The sequence below is a fragment of the Lissotriton vulgaris genome, chromosome 6 (assembly GCF_964263255.1).
Source record: "Lissotriton vulgaris chromosome 6, aLisVul1.2, whole genome shotgun sequence".
In the NCBI taxonomy this organism is placed as follows: Eukaryota; Metazoa; Chordata; class Amphibia; order Caudata; family Salamandridae; genus Lissotriton; species Lissotriton vulgaris.
In genome coordinates this window covers 1,244,455,542-1,244,474,953 of record NC_141694.1, presented here as the reverse complement: position 1 = coordinate 1,244,474,953, position 19,412 = coordinate 1,244,455,542, and positions in this window count along the sequence as shown.

Sequence of the window (19,412 nt, the reverse complement as noted above, 5' to 3'; positions counted from 1 at the left end):
TTATCTCGCAGGGGAATACCAGGACAGATTCCCTAAGCAAGCGCTTAGAGACCAGTTGGTGATTTGCGCTATATAAATTCCTGTACATTTACATTTACATTTACATTTAAACTATAGCCCAGTTTATTCGCTCTAAGGTGCTAGTTGCAGGGCGCGATTGCTGTAGAGAAATGTGCAATGACAGAGTTTACAGGCTGCCAGGCAACCTTGGCCCCAGCGGGCAATGCACCACGAGGAGCTTTTTGTTGAAGTTGGGAGTGGGGGAAAAGGGGGAGGGGGCGGAAAGGGGCTCGGCAAGGCCAGGTTGAGGGAGGTCTGCTGTGGGAGGGGGGAGGGGAGGCACACAAGTTCTTTGTTTTGTAAAATTGACTGTTGTGGGATGGGGGGTCTAGGTTTCACTCCGCACGCACTACCTACACCGGCATTACTCTTGGCGCAGCCACACCACTTGCACACACTCTGGAGTACTGGCCAGTGCTACTGAAGTGATTTCTAAAGATAAGCCAGCTGCTCCTCGGGCCCTTACGTGGAATGTACGGGGACTTAATGACTACCGCAAACTCAGGAAGGTACTTAGCTACTTACAGAGGCAGAGGGTGGACTTGGCCCTTCTGCAGGAGACGCACCTACCGCTCACGAGTAGGATGTTACACAGCAAAGGGTTAGCGAACAATACTGCAGTAGCTGGATTCACGACACATTCAAGGGGGGTGCTTACATGGGCGGACCCTAAATCGAAGTTGACCTTGACACAACTGCAGGCGGACCCAGAGGGCCGTTTTGTCATAGCACAATTCACTGGGATGGGGTTAGATCTGATAGTCATTAATGTTTATGGCCCGAATTATGACTCCCCAGAATTTTGTAGTAAACTGGCGCAAATAGCCCACACATACCCCTCATCGCAGATGCTATGGGGGTGACTTTAACCTGGTGTTAGACCCGGCACTTGACAGATCAGCTGGACCACCACGCAGGCTCACGGCTGCTGCGCAAACATTACATACAGAGTTAACTGCCTTAGATCTAGAGGATGCATGGAGGTTCAGACACGCGGAAAAGGGGGGATACACACACTATTCCGCTTATCACGATATTCACACCAGAATAGATGATTGGTTGGCGTCGTCCATCATGATGGGACGTATTAAGGCATGCACAGTTCTGGCTCGTACACTCTCAGACCACTCGCCCATCCTCCTGGAATTGGCGTCCCCTACGAGAGCGATCCCTCCATTCACGTGGAGGTTCCCTCCATACTCATTGTTAGATGATCAATTCTGAGGAGAGCTAGCAGAAGAGATCAAGGTCTTTTTCAAGACCAATTTTGGTTCTGTAGATAGTTTCCTAACTGTGTGGGAGGCCTTTAAAGTCTACATAAGGGGCATTGTTATGTCTAAGCATTCTAGTGTGCTCAAGTCTATCCGACGACGTCTACTGCTTTTAGAACAACAGCTGACTGCCCTTGAGCATCTACAACAGAGTAGCAATGACCCCGCCTTGGCGGAGGAAATAAGAACGCTAATCACTGAGTAGAACGAGGAGGCGGACAGGGAAGTGCAACACATGGGGAAACACGCGACTGACCGGACATATGGCGAGAGGGAGCGGCCTAGCTCGCTACTTGCCAGAGTACTAAAAGGCACAAGAGGCAAAACGCAGATATCGGAGTTGAACACAGCGGACGGCGGCGTAGCCACGGATGAGGCCGAGATTGTAAGCGAGTTTAGCAGCTACTACTTGGACCTATATTCCTCTAAATGTGGCGACCTCTCTGAATGTCAAATAGATGAGGGGATGCACACCCATTCTTTTTCTTTTTTGTTCTTCTATTGATTCAGCCTTTGTAAAGTTCGCGTGCAGAACGGTTATTCTGGCCTGCCCCTTTGCCATTTAGAAAGATCAACATGTGAGATGGAGCTGCATTCAGCCCCATGAGCCATTTGCACAGCGTCATGCCGCCCCTGGCGTGCATGTTAATTTCGAAGGTTTTTTAACCATTTTTCAGTAGTAATCCTGATTTTTATTCTAGTTTTATCACTTTTCTTTAATCATTTTCATTTCCATGTTATTTTGTCCAAATCCACGAAACAGATTATTATGCCAATTTTCAGTTTTCTTCTATTCTAACAGTGCCGATCCTGGCCTCTTGAAAGAATATGAATGATGCAGTGTTCATCACAGGCAGTTTTTTATTCAACATAAAACCCAATGCATTTCGGGCCCTTATAGGGCCCTTCTTCGGGGGTCACTACAATTGATAATAAAAAAATCAACATTAGCACCAATATTTTACGAGTACATGTATACAATGTTTCATAAGTAATGCGCTTTTTCTAAGTCATTTGTTATTCACATATTGCATCTTACTTTACATATCCTCCCTTTTAATCTACCCAAAGTGCACCCATCGTTGGATTGTAACTGTCACCCACAGTGGCTCTCCATTCCTATATCACTTGTTTCACTTCCCAGGTGGTCCCAATCACTACGTCTCACTTTCCTGTGCCCTTCCCCCAGCCCTCCTGTTAGCTGTAGAGCATCCCTCTCTCAACCCGTGCTGACTGCCAAATTACCGCTAATGTGAAGGTTTTAAAACTTGTAAAACAGGCATATTTTTTGTCATTTTTAAATGCTCTCGTGGTGTTTAAGCGGCAAAGTTACTCGTTTCCTATTATTTACTTGTAAAGTCAAACAACTTGTCTTCCACGCAACGCTCTTCCATACCTGCTGTGATCAAGCTTTAAAAGCTGCAGTCCGCTCCTTTCTTCCTCAAGCTGTAATCCCTTGTCTGTTGCCACCTTCCTCTTAAATCACACTGCCAGAGGAATCTCCCTCCCAGTCACGTGTGCGTTACCAATCCCCACCCCATTGTGCCTTTCCATCATTTCCAACTACATGTCCCAAGATGCATGTCCTTAGTTAGGCGCTGTGTCGTTTCTTGTTGCATTAGTCAATGATCATTTATTAAAAACAATGTCTCAATTCTGTGTTCTGTATCCACATTACCTCGTGCTTGTTCCGTACTGCTTGAGATGAACCATGTTCTTCCGTCATGTTAGGTGGATTTTTTTAAGTTCTTTTTTCATCTTACTTTTCCTTATCCAATCTTTAAGTGCGGGTGCATTCCTTTAGGGTGGGGCCGTAGTATGAATGTCAAATAGATGAGGGGTGCATCCCCTCATCTATTTGACATTCATACTACGGCAATTGAATTGAGACATTGTTTTTAATAAATGATCATTGACTAATGCAACAAGAAACGACACAGCGCCTAACTAAGGACATGCATCTTGGGACATGTAGTTGGAAATGATGGAAAGGCACAATGGGGTGGGGATTGGTAACGCACACGTGACTGGGAGGGAGATTCCTCTGGCAGTGTGATTTAAGAGGAAGGTGGCAACAGACAAGGGATTACAGCTTGAGGAAGAAAGGAGCGGACTGCAGCTTTTAAAGCTTGATCACAGCAGGTACGGAAGAGCGTTGCGTGGAAGACAAGTTGTTTGACTTTACAAGTAAATAATAGGAAACGAGTAACTTTGCCGCTTAAACACCACGAGAGCATTTAAAAATGACAAAAAATATGCCTGTTTTACAAGTTTTAAAACCTTCACATTAGCGGTAATTTGGCAGTCAGCACGGGTTGAGAGAGGGATGCTCTACAGCTAACAGGAGGGCTGGGGGAAGGGCACAGGAAAGTGAGACGTAGTGATTGGGACCACCTGGGAAGTGAAACAAGTGATATAGGAATGGAGAGCCACTGTGGGCGACAGTTACAATCCAACGATGGGTGCACTTTGGGTAGATTAAAAGGGAGGATATGTAAAGTAAGATGCAATATGTGAATAACAAATGACTTAGAAAAAGCGCATTACTTATGAAACTTTGTATACATGTACTCGTAAAATATTGGTGCTAATGTTGATTTTTTTATTATCAATTGTAGTGACCCCCGAAGAATAAGGGCCCGAAATGCATTGGGTTTTATGTTGAATAAAAAACTGCCTGTGATGAACACTGCATCATTCATATTCTTTCAAGAGGCCAGGATCGGCACTGTTAGAATAGAAGAAAACTGAAAATTGGCATAATAATCTGTTTCGTGGATTTGGACAAAATAACATGGAAATGAAAATGATTAAAGAAAAGTGATAAAACTAGAATAAAAATCAGGATTACTACTGAAAAATGGTTAAAAAACCTTCGAAATTAACATGCACGCCAGGGGCGGCATGACGCTGTGCAAATGGCTCATGGGGCTGAATGCAGCTCCATCTCACATGGCGACCTCTCTGAAGACATAGCGGATTACCTGGGGCACATTGACTTACCTATGCTCACTAACTCACAGCGCGAGTTCCTTATGCTGCCAATAGACAAAGATGAGATATCAGAGGCGCTGGCGAGTATGCGCTCTGGTAGTGCACCCGGCTCTGATGGCCTTACGGTAGGCTTCTATAAGGCATTCCAGGAGAAATTGCTTCCGCATTTGTCCACTCTATATGATGATATATGTGTGGAAGGCAGCATGCCACTATCCATGAGGGAAGCGCTAATAGTTACAATACTCAAGCCTGGCAAACCACACAATGATTGCAATTCATACAGGCCTTTGTCCCTATTCAACGTAGACACTAAGATATACGCGAAGGTGCTTGCGACGAGATTGGCGTTACTCGCCCCCCAGTTAATTGCACCTGAACAGGCAGGATTTATCCCTAGTCGCAATCTCAACTATAATATTCGTACGGTGATGGGCACAATGCAGCATGTTAGGCAGGATGCTAAGCCCATAGCAGTCTTCCTCAATATGGAGAAGGCCTTCGACTCCGTTGTGTGGCCGTTCATGACCCGGGTGCTGCGACGCTTTAGCTTGGGCGAGCCGTTTCTCCAAATGATTGGCGCTTTATATCATGGCCCGATGGCGAGGCTTCGTATAGGGGACCTGGTGTCAGATGCCTTCTCAATCTGTAGAGGGACCAGGCAAGGCTGCCCGCTATCGCCGTTGCTTTTATGCCCTTGTGGCGGAGCCTCTTGCCTGTGCGCTAATGGAGTACCACTGCAATGAAGGTATTCATTTTCCAACATATAAAATTGTGTTGTCAATGTACGCCGACGACACACTCCTGTACGTTCGGGATCCAGAGAACAACCTATCATTAATGCTTAGGGAAGTGGTGCGCTTTGGGGCACTTTCTGGTTTAAGGGAAATTGGTCGAAATCCGTGGCCTTTCCACTAACCCCAGTGACCAGTAGATTTGAGATGGAATTCCCACTGCAATGGATGCATGAAGCGGTTAGGTATCTGGGAGTGCAACTACACTCAGATTCCGAGATATTGTTAAGAGAAAATTATGGAGTAGCGTACAGCAAGTTGGAAGATGATGTGGAGAAGTGGTGCAGCCTACCGCTGTCACTAATGGGGCGCATATCTATGATGAAAATGGTGGTGCTCCACAGATTTCTCTTTTTGTTCAATGCTATACCAATGGTCCTGTCGAAGGCTTTCTTTCGATCCATGACGCAACTCATGATTAGACTGGCGTGGGGCGGCAAACAACCCAGAGCGAAGTGGTCTCTTCTTACGCTGCCGTATGACAGGGGTGGCCTAGGTGCCCCGGACCTAGAGCTATACTACAGAGTGGCGCAAGCAGCACACCTACACACCTGGGTGCATGGAGACGACCATATCCCCCATGTACGCATGGAGCAAGTATTTGCGGACCCTCTACCACTACCGACTATGGTTTTCAAACCAACTGATCACAGGGTTGGCATATTAGATTCTATAACGGCCACAAACCATGCCTGGAACTCCCTACTGCAAGCGCAACATTGCACACTCCTATATACACCGATAATGCCGATGGAGTGGGTCATTTGGCTGGCACCTATTGCGGAGAGAGGGGTGGTGCAGGCACTGCGTACACTAGGAGTTGCCAAGGCGGGAGATCTCTTCGTGGATGGGCGGGTTAAGACATGGGACCAGGTGGCTAAGGAGCGTGGCGACTTATCGCTACTACACCGATTTCAATATCACAGAACGCGTAGCGCCCTACTAGATCTCCTTGGCCCAGACTTGGATGAGCCGCCAGAAATACGGGAACTCTCGTACGTTGTTAAAACCGAATCCCCGTGAAGTTGGATCACGAACCTATATAGGACGGCATTGGGGCATAGAGATCAACAGCCCATGAATGCTAGACTGGCATGGCAGAGACCTGCATGTCACGATAGATAATGACATGTGGAGACATTGCTGCACTAGCACTAAAAAGATATCACTGAACGGGAGGCACAGATTAGTGCACTTCAAGTTCCTCCACAGAGTATATTACACACCAGAGAGGTTATTCAGATATGGGCTCAGGCAGAATGTGGGAGGTGCCATGAACAAATGGCAGATTTAATGCACCTAGCTTGGCGGTGCCCAGGTATACAGAAATACTGGAGCAGCATATTTGTAGAGCTAAACAAGATTCTTGAATTGGAGATGGCTCCGGATCCGACCCTAGCTCTGATAGGCTATTCCAGAGGGCTACCAGTGACAGTCAGGCGGCTAGCTGACATGGGAATGCTAATAGCTAGACGTGTGATCGCCTTATGCTGGCTGAGAGGCCCACTGCCTACGGTTAAGAGATGGGCTCAAGATATGATATACTGCTGAACCCAATCCGAACATTATAGCGAGATATTGCCCCCCACGAGCCGGCCAAAGAACTTCTGGGGATTGTACCAAACGCACTTGAGAACCGGCGGAATAAACAACGCAGAACGGGTAGAGGTAGATCTAGTGGACACACGACCAGGCACACTACATACAGAGGAACAGGCACACAGGGAGCTGTAAAGACAGGAGGGAAGATTAGGGTGTCAGTGTGCTAGGGAAACAACTGGAGGGAAGACATTAAGGTGAGTCAGGGGTTTTCGCAGGAAGCGATAGTCAGCAGGGAGCAAGATGGAGAAAACACGAGAAAACAAGATTCTTGAATTGGAGATGGCTCCGGATCCGGCCCTAGCTCTGATAGGCTATCCCAGAGGGCTACCAGTGACAGTCAGGCGTCTAGCTGATATGGGAATGCTAATAGCTAGACGTGTGATCGCCTTATGCTGGCTGAGAGGCCCACTGCCTACGTTTAAGAGATGAGCTCAAGATATGATATACTGCTGCACCCAATCCGAACATTATAGCGAGATATTGCCCCCCACGAGCCGGCCAAAGAACTTCTGGGGATTGTACCAAACGCACTTGAGAACCGGAGGAATAGACAACGCAGAACGGGTAGAGGTAGATCTAGTGGACACACGACCAGGCACACTACATACAGAGGAACAGGCACACAGGGAGCTGTAAAGACAGGAGGGAAGATTAGGGCGTCAGTGTGCTAGGGAAACAACTGGAGGGAAGACATTAAGGTGAGTCAGGGGTTTTCGCAGGAAGCGATAGTCAGCAGGGAGCAGGATGGAGAAAACACGGTCCATACCAAGCAGAGGTCTAGAACACAGGGAGTCTCCGAAGAAGCAGGAACAGCAATCACTAAAAGAAAAGCCGGAAATGTTAGGTGTGCATGGCGGGAGGGGGGGGGGGGGGGTTGGGTTTGTTTCAAAGTTAGGTGTTTAGGTACAAGAAGAAAACAGTGCTGTAGATAGGAGCATTACAAAAGGGGGTGGTGATGGACCCCCTTTTGTACCGTAGGTAGGAGCATGGCAGCGCATGGCCGTAGACCAGGTTTAAGAACAGTGCTACTTCACATGGGATGGGATAATTGGCCACACTTTGAACAGAACTAACATGTCCAAGAGGTGCATCATTGCGACATACTGCCGCCGGACCCCAGGGTTGTCGGCCACAAGGCTGTGTAACTTGCTAATCACTATGACCCTAACTTACGATGACTTGGCGGCCGGCCTCAGGGTTGTAGGCCACGTGCTGTGTATGTTACCAATACGGTACAATAAAGGTTTTTGAAAAATTAAAAAAAAAGTAGCCTTTTGGGGTATGAAGAGCTATACAAATAAATATCCCAGTACAACACAAATAAACTCAGCATCCCATCCTTCCGAAGCTAGGTAAATAAGGATACCATAAGTTGGGTAATAGTAGCTTCTGTTAATTACAGCACTTAGAAATGGCATATCTGCCTTATGAAGCATTACATAAAAAACAAGGTGTTATAATTAATTAATCCAATGTTTAAAAACCTAAAGAGAATATCAGAGGATGTGCTCACTTATACATTTAGAGACAATTGATCAAAAAGTAAATTCTTGAACACCCACAATACATCAATATGAGGAACACTGACTACAGATGCCTCTTACACTTCCTTCATTGCTATAATTATCAATGAGAAAATCTAAGCGTATACAGGTCAAGAGCTGGTTCCAGCTTTTTCAAATTAGTTACAATCCTTAATCAATCAATCAATCAATCAGAGTACTTGTAAAGCGCGCTACTTACCCGTGAGGGTCCCAAGGCACTGAGGGGAGGGGGGTGCTGCTACTGCTTGAAGAGCCAGGTCTTGAGGAGTCTTCTGAAGGCGAGTAGGTCTTGGCTCTGCCGTTTGTGGGTAGGGAGGGTGTTCCAGGTCTTGGCGGCAAGGTAGGAGAAGGATCTGCCGCCGGAGGTCGTTCGTTGGATGCGGGGGACAGCGGCGAGGGCGAGGCTGGCAGAGCGGAGCTGGCGGGTGGCGGTGTGGAAGCTGAATCTGCTGTTCAGGTAGGCTGGTCCGATGTTGTGGAGTGCTTTGTGTGCGTCGGTGAGGAGCTTGAAGGTGATCCTCTTGTTGACAGGGAGCCAGTGTAGGTCTCCCAGGTGGGGGGTGATGTGGCTGCGGCGGGGGACGTTGACGATCAGTCGAGCGGAGGCGTTTTGGATGCGTTGTAGTCATCGTCGGTGTTTGACTGGGATTCCTGTGTAGAGTGCATTGCTGTAGTCCAGTCTGCTGCTGATGAGGGCCTGTGTCACCGTTCTTCTTGTTTCGGTCGGGATCCACTTGTAGATCATGTGGACCATGCGGGGGATCAGGATGTCAGCGATCTTGCAGTGGAAGAAGATGGCTAGTGAGTCGCACAGTTCTTGTGAGGGCAGGATGTCGTTGGGGTTGGCGCTGGGGTTGGAGAGTCTCTTTACGATGCTGAAGACCTCTTTGCTGTTGTGTGCATTGTTATCCAAGCGGTCTTTGAAGAAGGATCTCTTGGCTAATCTGATGAGGTGGTGGTGTCTGCGGTTGGCGTCCTTGTGAGCTGCGTGGTTGTCCGGTGTGCGTTCATGGAGCCATGTCTTCTCCAGCTTCCGGCATGCGCGTTTAGATGTCTGGAGCTCGTCGGTGAACCAGGTGGCTCTCTTGTTGGTGTGGCTGTTGGAGGGTTTCTTGAGTGGGGCGAGGGTGTTGGCGCAGTCGTCGATCCACTGTCTGAGGTTTCGGGCTGCGGCGTCTGGGTTGGTGGCATCGGCGTCGGTGGGTGGGTTCTTGGCGAGGGAGGTGATCAGCTGTTCTTTTGTGACTTTGCTCCAGCAGCGGCGAGGCAGCTGTTGGGTGTGGTGGTGCGTGGTTGGTTTCTTGAAGGTGAAATGGATGCAGTGGTGGTCGGTCCAGTGGAGTTCGGTGGTGTGGTCGAAGGCGACGTGGGAGCCTGTGGAGAAGACGGGATCCAGCGCGTGGCCGGCGGCGTGGGTGGGTGCGGTGACGAGTTGTCTGAGGCCCAGGTTGGCGAGGTTGGCGATCAGGGTGGCGGAGTTGGCGTCGTTGGAGTTGCTTAGTACTGCAGTTGCTAGTGGAATTTCCCACACTGAAGCTCTTAGATCCTGAATCTTTCATGTGACGTGTAACTAGCACGTGCTGAAAAGTGTGGGAAATGCATGTGTGAAGTCCCACCAAGTTTCACGTTAGTGTGTATCCACCACCTTTCAATGTGATTTCCCTGACCACTCCTTTGGGACATTTCTGGGAATGCCCACACGTTTAAAGGACTCGAAAATGTATCTGGGTAAGTTACCCACAAGTGACTAATGTCGAACAGCGACGCCTGTAGTTACATGTTTGAACATTTTTCACACAGTAAACTCTTATATTTCCGCTTTTTTCAGGTCAGAGTGCACTTTTTTAGGTTGCTCTGTATCATAATTTGGAAGATGTTCAGACCGTGCCTTTTTCCACAAAAACACATAACTAATTTTATTCTGATTTGGCATTAAGTTCTTCACATACAGAATCAGGGCTTTAAGTGGGATGAAAAATACGGGGTGGGGAGGTCTCTCAAAGCGGCATGGGGATGTAATTAAGGGCATGGCTTAAAAACACAGTAAGCTTAAAATCTGTGCTTAACATGGTGTGCCACCGGAGTGATAGTTTGCTGCTTCATTGCATCTAGATATATAATACAGCAAGTAACATGACACCTACATGACTATTGGCTTTTGTCAGAGGTTGTTAGTTGCATAAGAGAAATAAGCAACATCTATGGTTTCATAGTATATAATATTGAAAATGCTTCAGTTCTGAAATGAGGAACCTGTGAAAGAACTATAACGAGTGTGTTTGATCTTACATCACAGGCAGTGTGGTTGTACTGCTGCAGAGTTATGATTTGTTTCACCCTGAGGGTGATGGCAGAAATGTAGAGCCCGATAGGGACCTGTCTCAACACCTGCTTTTTGGAACTGCCGGCAAGACCCGACCCACTTAAAGCTCTGTATAGTATCCTTATGTTATTCATGCTTTGTGTCCGTGCTGCAAACAGTTACTCTGTGCCTAGGCAATCAACTAACTAATTGCTGCCTGGTACAAGGAGCGTGACTTGGCAGTGGAGCGAAAGCAGGATCTCAGCGCTCTCCCCGCTCTTCACACATTGCCCTGCTCCTCGTTTGCCTGACCAAACGTCGAAAACCTTGAACCTCTTTGGCTCCCAGGTCTTAGAGTCACAGGATTGAGGCTCTTTGGTACAGTCGAACCAATGAGTCCGCGGAGGAGAGGAGCGGGCACGTGTATGGGGGCTCAGGTGGCTCACATTCACTACTTACTTGAGTCCTGCTCATGCCCTAAGGGGCAGATTTACAACTTCTGGCGCATCTCTGCAAATCAGCAAGGATGCGCCATAACAGATGCATCACGTAATCCCCCCTTGCGCCACCACGATGTTCTCTGCTTCCTTGTTATGTCCCTGTGGTTCCTCTGTGGCCACTGAGTTGTATAACCCATTCTTTATTTCTTTATTGTTATTTTTTACTTGAGAGACTACTGAGTCATTCAGGGTATTTACTTCTATAAAGGTCCAGAAAGTTCTGCATCCTTGTTGTGATCCCAATGTTCCTCTGTGCCCACTAAAATTATCATTCTTGATTTTGCTTTCCTCAGTATTAGTTCCCAATTGCCTTCTCTCTATGATTTTTCAATGTATTAACTTCCAAAATATCTGAAATCTGCTGTGTTCTCTGCATGTGTTACCCATAAATGTTTCGCAATTAGATGGCTAAAATTCTTATTTTAATGGCTCTGACATGATGAAAAATTCATAGTTTCACTTTGCTTGTAGTGCTTCACACACATTCTTTCTGGCAGGCGCATTGTAGTACATACACTTTATGGGGCATATGCATCAAACTTGTGTTTTGCGATTACCAAATTGTGATTTTTACTGAATCGCAATTTGCGAGTCGCAAAAAGCAATGCATTAAAAAATTTGCGAAATGTATGCAAATCTGTAATATTCGCAAACGCTATTTGCGATATAGAAATGCTGACTCGCAAAAATTGCGAATTCACAATTACTGAGTCGCAAATAGCAGTTCCCATAATGCCATTCACCATGATGATGTCAGATTCAGGAAGTGGCCACACCCATGCTGTTACCTGTGTTTTGAGAGTGAGAAGGAGGAAGTAGACTTCTGGAGAACTGCAATTAAGAAGAGTTTGTGATTTTTAAAGTTGTGCAGACAGCAGCAGAGAGAAAAAGGCAAAAGAAATTCAGTGAAAAGGAATTGGAGGTACTGATCAAAGAGGTGGTGAGGAGCCATGACTTATTGTTTGGGAAACAGTCACTGCAAGTTCCTGGGTTAGAAAAAAGAAAAATGTGTTCCTGGAAATGAATAGGAAAATTAATGCAGTGGGATTTGTTCAGCGCAGCATTGGAGATTAGCACAAAAGGTGGTATGGCCTACCTAGTGGTGCCAAAGAAAGGCTTGCGGAAGCAAAAAAAAACTGGAGGGATATCATCAGGGGGGCGTGTCTAAGATGGCGACGGAGTAGGACGTGCTTTCTGTCCCTCCGCCGCCGAGATTGCTTGAGCCTTGTCCAGCGCCTTCCCTGGACCCTGCCGACTGACCCTGACCTAGCGCGTTACCTCCGGAGACAGTTGAGGAGGTCCGGTGTCTTCTGCGGACGCGGAGGTGGAGAGGTGGACCCCCGGCAGATTTGAGGCCTGTGGCGTGGCTGGGCAGCTGGAGCCAGGGGACTCACGTGAGGCACAGCCGGGGTGGTAACATCCTGCCGCGCGGCTGTAACGGAGCCCTCTGTCTGTGGAGCCGGGTGCGACCCCCACGGCACGCGGCCCGGCACCCCCGCGGGGGGAGAGTGCCCTGCTGGGCCCACCAAGGTGCGGGTAGCGAGAGCGAAGTCCTGGAGCGGTAGGCGGACAGAACACCTGCCGCACTTGAGGCCGGGGATTGAGGGCCTGGGTCCGGACCGCGACCAACACAGGCCGGCCTCCTGGAGAGCTACTGGCCGGGACCGTGACACGAACCTGAGGGAGCGCCTGCCTCTGCCCCCGCTCCGGGGAATACAAGGACTCTCTTGAGACTTTCCCCCGGGCCTGGACCGAGGGGCCGCCGGAGGACTGAGGCTGTGCTGGCCAGAGGTGGCGGTCTGGACACGGGGGAGGGCTCCGTGCTCCCTACCTGCCATCAAGACTACGTGCATTGTCTGGGCTGCTGGATTGGGCCTGGGGACGCATGGGCCACGGTCTCCGGTGAGGCGTGTGGAAGAAGAGCAGGAGCTGACCTGGTTGGGGGTTTGCGGGTGTGTCGCACTACTCCCGTGAACACTATACATTTCCTAGCTGCTGGAGACGTGAGGGGCAACTTCAGAGCGAACGGCCGGATTTGGTCCCGAGCTGGGTGGCCGGAGTGCGGCATTCTCTAGTGGCCTGCTGAGGGGGTGTCGGAGTCTTGGATAGTGGCCACACACACCTGGGACCACCCGTGGTGGGCGACAACCTACTTGAGGAGCATTGGTCTGCGCGCTGGTGGGAGCCTGGGGCTTGTGCCCAGTGGCGGCTCCAGCGGGCGCTATCCACACCCGGGATGAGACGGTGCGGCCTACTGGAGCGGCCTGGGCGCTTGTAGAGGCCAAGAGGGGCGCAGTGGTGGGCGCTACAGGAGGCAGGTGCCTGAGTGAACCTTCCCGTCCCTAGTTAAGTGGAGGTAGAGCGGCAGCGCTGTGCGGACTGGGACCGCTGGACCCGGGCTCTAGACTCGCAGCTGCGACTAGGGCAGAGTAGAAGATAGCCTGCCCAGATCGGGGGCGACGTCCCGGAGTGGTGCGAATTGTCTGCCGCCTTGGACGGAGTACGTCCACCGAACCAGAAGCGATTTCTAACAGGAACCGCAAGGACAAGCCGGGCAAGGAGGGGCCTCTAAAAGGAGCACAGTCGACAACGTCCCCGAGTACCAGCACTTCCCCCCCCGGCTGCAGGACGATGAGGCGCCTGCCACCAAGGCCTTTATGCTGGAGCTTTTCTCAGCCATCAAGGAGGACATCTCGGAGCTCCGTTCCCAACTCGCTTTGGATCTAAGAGAGATGAGGAGGGAGGTGGATGGCATCGGCGAGCGGGTGGCGACGCTGGAAGAGCACGACCTAGGTTTGGCGGGCGACGTGCACCAGCTCCAAAAGAATGTGCTCAGGCTGACGGAGCAGAACCTAGATCTCAAGGCCCATGCGGAAGACCTAGAGAACCATTCTCGCCGGAATAACATTCGCATTCGCGCGGTGCCCTGGGACGGAGAGGCGGGAGACCTGCGTGGCTATGTGGAAGCTCTCTTTCTGCAGATTCTGGGTGAAAACGACCTTCACGAGGTCAGAATGGACAGGGTCCATAGAGTGAGTCTACCGAGAGGTACGGGGCTCCGCCTCCTGACATCCTGGTGTGCGTACATGATTTTCAACTTAAGTAGCGTATCCTACGGAAGGCGAAGGGTATCACCGATTTGCCGTTCAGAGAGCATCGTCCCCAACTTTTCCAGGATCCGGCGGCGTCAACGCTACAAAAGAGGCGTGACTTTAAGCCGGTAACATCTTTCCTGAGGGACCATAATGTGGCGTACTCCTGGGGCCATCCCTTTTGCCTCATCTTCCGGTAGCAGAACAGGCTGGTCCAGCTTCGGTCCCTGTAGGCAGCCAAAGATCTCCTGGGCCTGGACGACGATGCCCCCTCTCCGAGGAATGGGCACTCACCGGCACGGCGACGACGGCGCTCTTCCTCCTGGCAGAGAGTGGGGCGCTCCGTGGCACAGAATAGGCCGGATCCTACGGCCAGCCAGCAAGAAAGGGATGGTACAGTGGCCTCCGTGGTGAGTGTGACGGAGGCGCAGTCGCAAGACAGCTCGGGGCTGCGTGATCGTGGAGGGAAGGCTGATAGGCGTCGGAGGGACAACCCCCCTCCACTCAGGTACCGTGGGTAACTATGTACTTTTGGGGAAGAAGCCCCGGTCCGAAGAGCGAGTGGGACACTGACTGGTACCTCAACCACCGCTCTCTGAGGGTATCAACGACAGCCCTCATGGTTGTTCTCTGTATTCTATTGTTTTACCTTCCCTTTTCCCCTTGGGGCCTTTTCAGTTTAGGGCAGGGGAGGCACTCCTGTTCAGGTTCTCCGGTCCTGGGGTTGGGGGGAGGGGTGAGGGGTGGGATGGGGAGTTGGGAGGGGGGAAGGGGGGGGTGGTGGTGGCGGGTGTGTGAGTGGATGTGTGGTACTGGCCTTGCGATCTGTGCTGAGAGAGTTGACTGCCCTCCGGAAGGGAGGGCTTGCTACTCCAGGGCCTTATGGTGGTGTTGGAGCTGTGAGGACGGGTGGGGTGTGGCGCACTGTGGCGGGGTGGTGGAGATCCCGGGGGGTGGGGACGCCGATGACAAAGGCTGCGGGAGGGGTGTGGGTGTTTTGTTTCAGGAGGTGCTGGCTGGAAGGGTATGCGTCGGGCGTATGGAGGTGGGAAGCTGAGTTGAGTGGGGGAACATGTCTGTGATGCCGGTCACTTTGGGCACATTGAACGTGAAGGGGCTGAACTCCCCCCAAAAACGCCAAAAGATATGGAAATACATTCTGGACCATAGCTTGGATGTGGTGGGTCTCCAGGAGACCACCTGGCTCGGAAAGACGAAACCCGCCTTAAGCACCGGCAGTACCCGCTTATTTATAGGTCCTCTGCCCCTACTAAGCACAGGGGGGTGGCCCTTCTGTTCCATTCGGCATTGCGCTTTCAACCGCTGGGGGTTCGGAGCGATAGAGAGGGTAGATGGATCATGGTCAAGGGTACGCTCCGCGGCAAATTATGTACATTTCTAGTACTGTATGCCCCCAATGTGGGACAGAATGGGTTCCGCCAGGACCTACTGCGTATTGTTGAGGACTTTGTTGAGGGGGCCCTCTTTGTTTTGGGTGACTTTAATCTGATATGGAATCGAGAATTGGATTGCTCTCGCCCTCAGAGGGTCGAAGCTGGGGTCTTCTCGGCTGAGACGCGTCGACGCTTCGAAGACCTGGGGTTGATCGACGGATGGCGCTCCCTTCATCCCCTTGTGCGGGACTACACTTACTTCTCCCACGTTCACCATTCTTATTCCCGTCTGGACCATGGTTTCCTGAGCCAGTCCCTCCGGGGATCCCTGAGAGACGCTACAATCTTCCCCCTTTCTGTCTCTGACCATAGCCTATTGGCCCTCTGTCTTCACTGGGCCCCGGACAGTGCTGGACCCCGCAAGTGGTATTTTCCAGCCTCCCTGGTCAGGTATGATACCTCCTGTAAGTAGTTGCGGACGGCGATCCGTGACTTTTTTTACCTCAACCCTGTCCAGGACACCTCGATTTTTGTTACCTGGGATTCCTTTAAGGCGTCGCTCAGAGGTAGTTGCTTGGCTCTCAACGCGGCCCTCAATAAACTGAGGCGGAGGGAGCGAGAGGGGTTGGAGGAGGAGCTGACCAGGTTGGAGCAGACCCACAAACAGAACCCCACCAGGCAGACGCTCCGCTCGTTGACATCGGTCCGGGGTAAACTCAGGGCCCATTATAGTAACCGGGCGGAGTTCACCCTCCTGAAGCTGCGCCGTCTCTCTTACTCACAGGGAAATAAGATAGGGAAGCCCCTTGCGCGTCAGCTGAGAGACAAGAGGGAGAAGGAATATATCGGCGGTATTCAAGACCCCGGAGGTGAGCTGATGTACTCGGGCGACGCCCTGGACCCCGGGACTCAGCGTGATTATTTAAGCGCACTTCCGCTCCCTCGCGTCTCTACCGAGTGGAACGAGCTGCTTGCCGCCCCCTTCACTAGGGAGGAGGTGTTGACTGCTATCAAGGATCTGAAGCTCAATAAGGCGCCCGGTGCGGACGGCTTCACGCCCCTTTTTTATCGGACCTTTGCGGCGGAAGTGAGTGACTTCCTGGTGCTCCTTTTTAACGCCATGGCAGAAACAGGTACGACCTCGGGTTCCATGGCGGAGGCTGTTATATCGGTCATCCCCAAGCCGGGGAAAGATCCCACCAAGTGTTCCTCATATAGGCCCTGTAGCCCTGCTGAACATTGACGCTAAGTTGTATTCGTCCATATTAGCGTCCAGACTACAGGACCTCATGCCGGCTCTCATCCACCCCGATCAATCGGGCTTCATTAACACCTTGACTGCTGCAGCAATTCCCCCTCTGTGCTGCAGATCCATGATCCCTATTGTTCATGACGAGCTCAGCTCGTCATCAGCACAGGAGCAGTGTACTGCATGACGAGCTGAGCTCGTCATGAGCATGGAAGGGGTTAAGGGGCGCCAGACCCACGATAACACCAGATGGGTTGTCCACCTTATTGAGAAGGCTAATCGCTTTCGTATCCCTGTTGTCCTGGTGGGTCTTGATGCGGAGAAGGCCTTTGACCGGGTGGATTGGGGATTTTTGTTCCAGACCCTGACGGCTTTTGGCTTTTCACCCAAATTCCTGTCCATGGTAGGGGCGAATTACAGCTGCCCCCGTTCCAGAGTCTCGGTCAACGGTCTCCTGTCGGCCTTTTTTCCTCACTCGCGTGGCACGAGGCAGGGGTGCCCACTTTCTCCCTTGCTCTTTGCCCTGAGCATCGAGCCACTGGCGCTGGCGGTGCGGGAACACCCGGACATTCGGGGACTGCCTTTTACTGGCGAACAACATAAGGTCTCTCTGTTCGTGGATGATGTCCTGCTTTCCCTTTCTGATCCCGCACACTCCCTCCCCCACGTTCAGACGGAACTGGCGCGTTTCAAGACAGTGGCTGGCTTTAAAGTCAACTACGACAAGTCCTTTATTCTTAACCTCACGCTCTCCCTAGCGGAGGTGGACCGCCTTCGCCCGCTGTCACCCTTGCCGTGGACCCTTTCTTCTCTGCTGTACCTGGGGATCCACCTTACCCCTACTGTGGGGAAACTGTACGCCGCTAATTTCCCCCCTCTGTTGGCACGTATCCAAACAGATCTGCAACGCTGGCTGCCACTGTATATCTCGTGGCTGGGGAGGATACACGCGATTAAAATGACACTCCTCCCCAAGCTTCTGTATTTATTTCAGGCGCTCCCCATTGTGGTGGATACTGACTTTATTCGACGCGTTAAAACTCTTATGCTTCGCTTTCTCTGGCAGGAGGGGCGGGCTCGCTTTTCCTTTACCTCTCTCAGGCGCCCGCGTGGGGAGGGGGGGTTGGACTTCTTGACATGCTCCTCTATTACAAAGCAGCGCAGATCCGGGTGTTGGTGGAGTGGACTCAGCCTATGTCAGAAAAACACGGGCTGCATAGGGATAGGAGTGTGGCGGGGAGAACGATCTGGGATCTGGTATGGAAGCCCAGGAGAGAAAGGCCCAGGAATGCGTACATTAGCACTCCCACTGGCACCACCCTGAAGGTCTGGGATTCAGTCTCCAGTGACGAGAGGTGGACGACATTCCCCTCCCCCTTTACGCCCATTCATTTCAACTCAGCCTTCCCACCTGCGTTGTGCGAGGGGCCCTTTGATGCCTGAAATGACGGGGGGCTGCTTTGCCCTTACCCACCTGTTCCAAGGGGTTGCCCCGCTCACGTTTGACAACTGCAAACTGGACTATGAGGTCCTCCAAACGGAGCAGTACCATCATGCCCAGTTGCTTCACTGGGCGCTTTCCCCTGCGGTTCCAGACGCTGCCACTCGAGCTCTTACCCCCTTAGAGGCCTTCATTTCCCGGGCCACTGCCATGCGGAGAGTCATCTCCTTTCTTTACCGTCACCTCTTGTCCACGGCGCTTTCCCCCAGACCGCGGTACATGGGCCTCTGGGAGGAAATGTTAGATCGCGATCTCTCGGATGTGGAATGGTCGCACCTGTGGAGCGACTTGAAGAAACACAATCATTCGATTGAACTTCGGGAGGCACATCTCAAGACAATGATGGACTGGTATCTCTCTCCTGCTAAGCTGCATCGCATATACCCCGGCACTTCCGACAGGTGTTGGCGCGGCTGCGGCCTCCTGGGTGACTTCCGCCACATCTTGTGGGGCTGCCCCACTATCCGCCCCTACTGGGAGGAGATCCTCTCCCACATTAAGGATATCTTGGGGTACCCTGTGGCAGACTCGATGGCACATGTGCTATTGGGCCTCCGAGATCCACTGCTGGAACACCAGACCCGGGCTGACAAGAAAATCCTCTGGTTGAGTATTGGGGCAGCCAAGGTCACCCTGGCGGCGACTTGGAAGAAGAGGGAGGCCCCGGTGATCTCTTTGTGGCATGCTAGACTGTGGAGATTGTTGAGCATGGAACGTATGGCCAAGGTCTTTCTGGGCGATTTCAAAAACTTCACCTTTCGTTGGGGGCCTCTGGGCCGCTTCCTCTCCAGGGGATTGCCATCAGCAGTATACCCGCCTACGTTGCGGGGCCTACATCTCTTTCAGGTTTGAGTGCTGTGTGCATTGATGAGATATGACTGTGGAGTGCTGCCACCACCGGGGGAGGGGGGTGGGAGGGGGGGGGAGTTCTTTGTTTTAGTTCCTTGTGACACCCTTAACTCAACTGCGGCAGGAGACACCCAGCTGTTCGTCCAGGGGGGCTTCCTCCGGATGTTGTTTTCCACGATTTCTTGTGATGCAGTGGACCCACGCTTCTATTTGGCCGGAGGCATACCGGGCTTGAACTGCATTTCATGTGACTCTCTAGC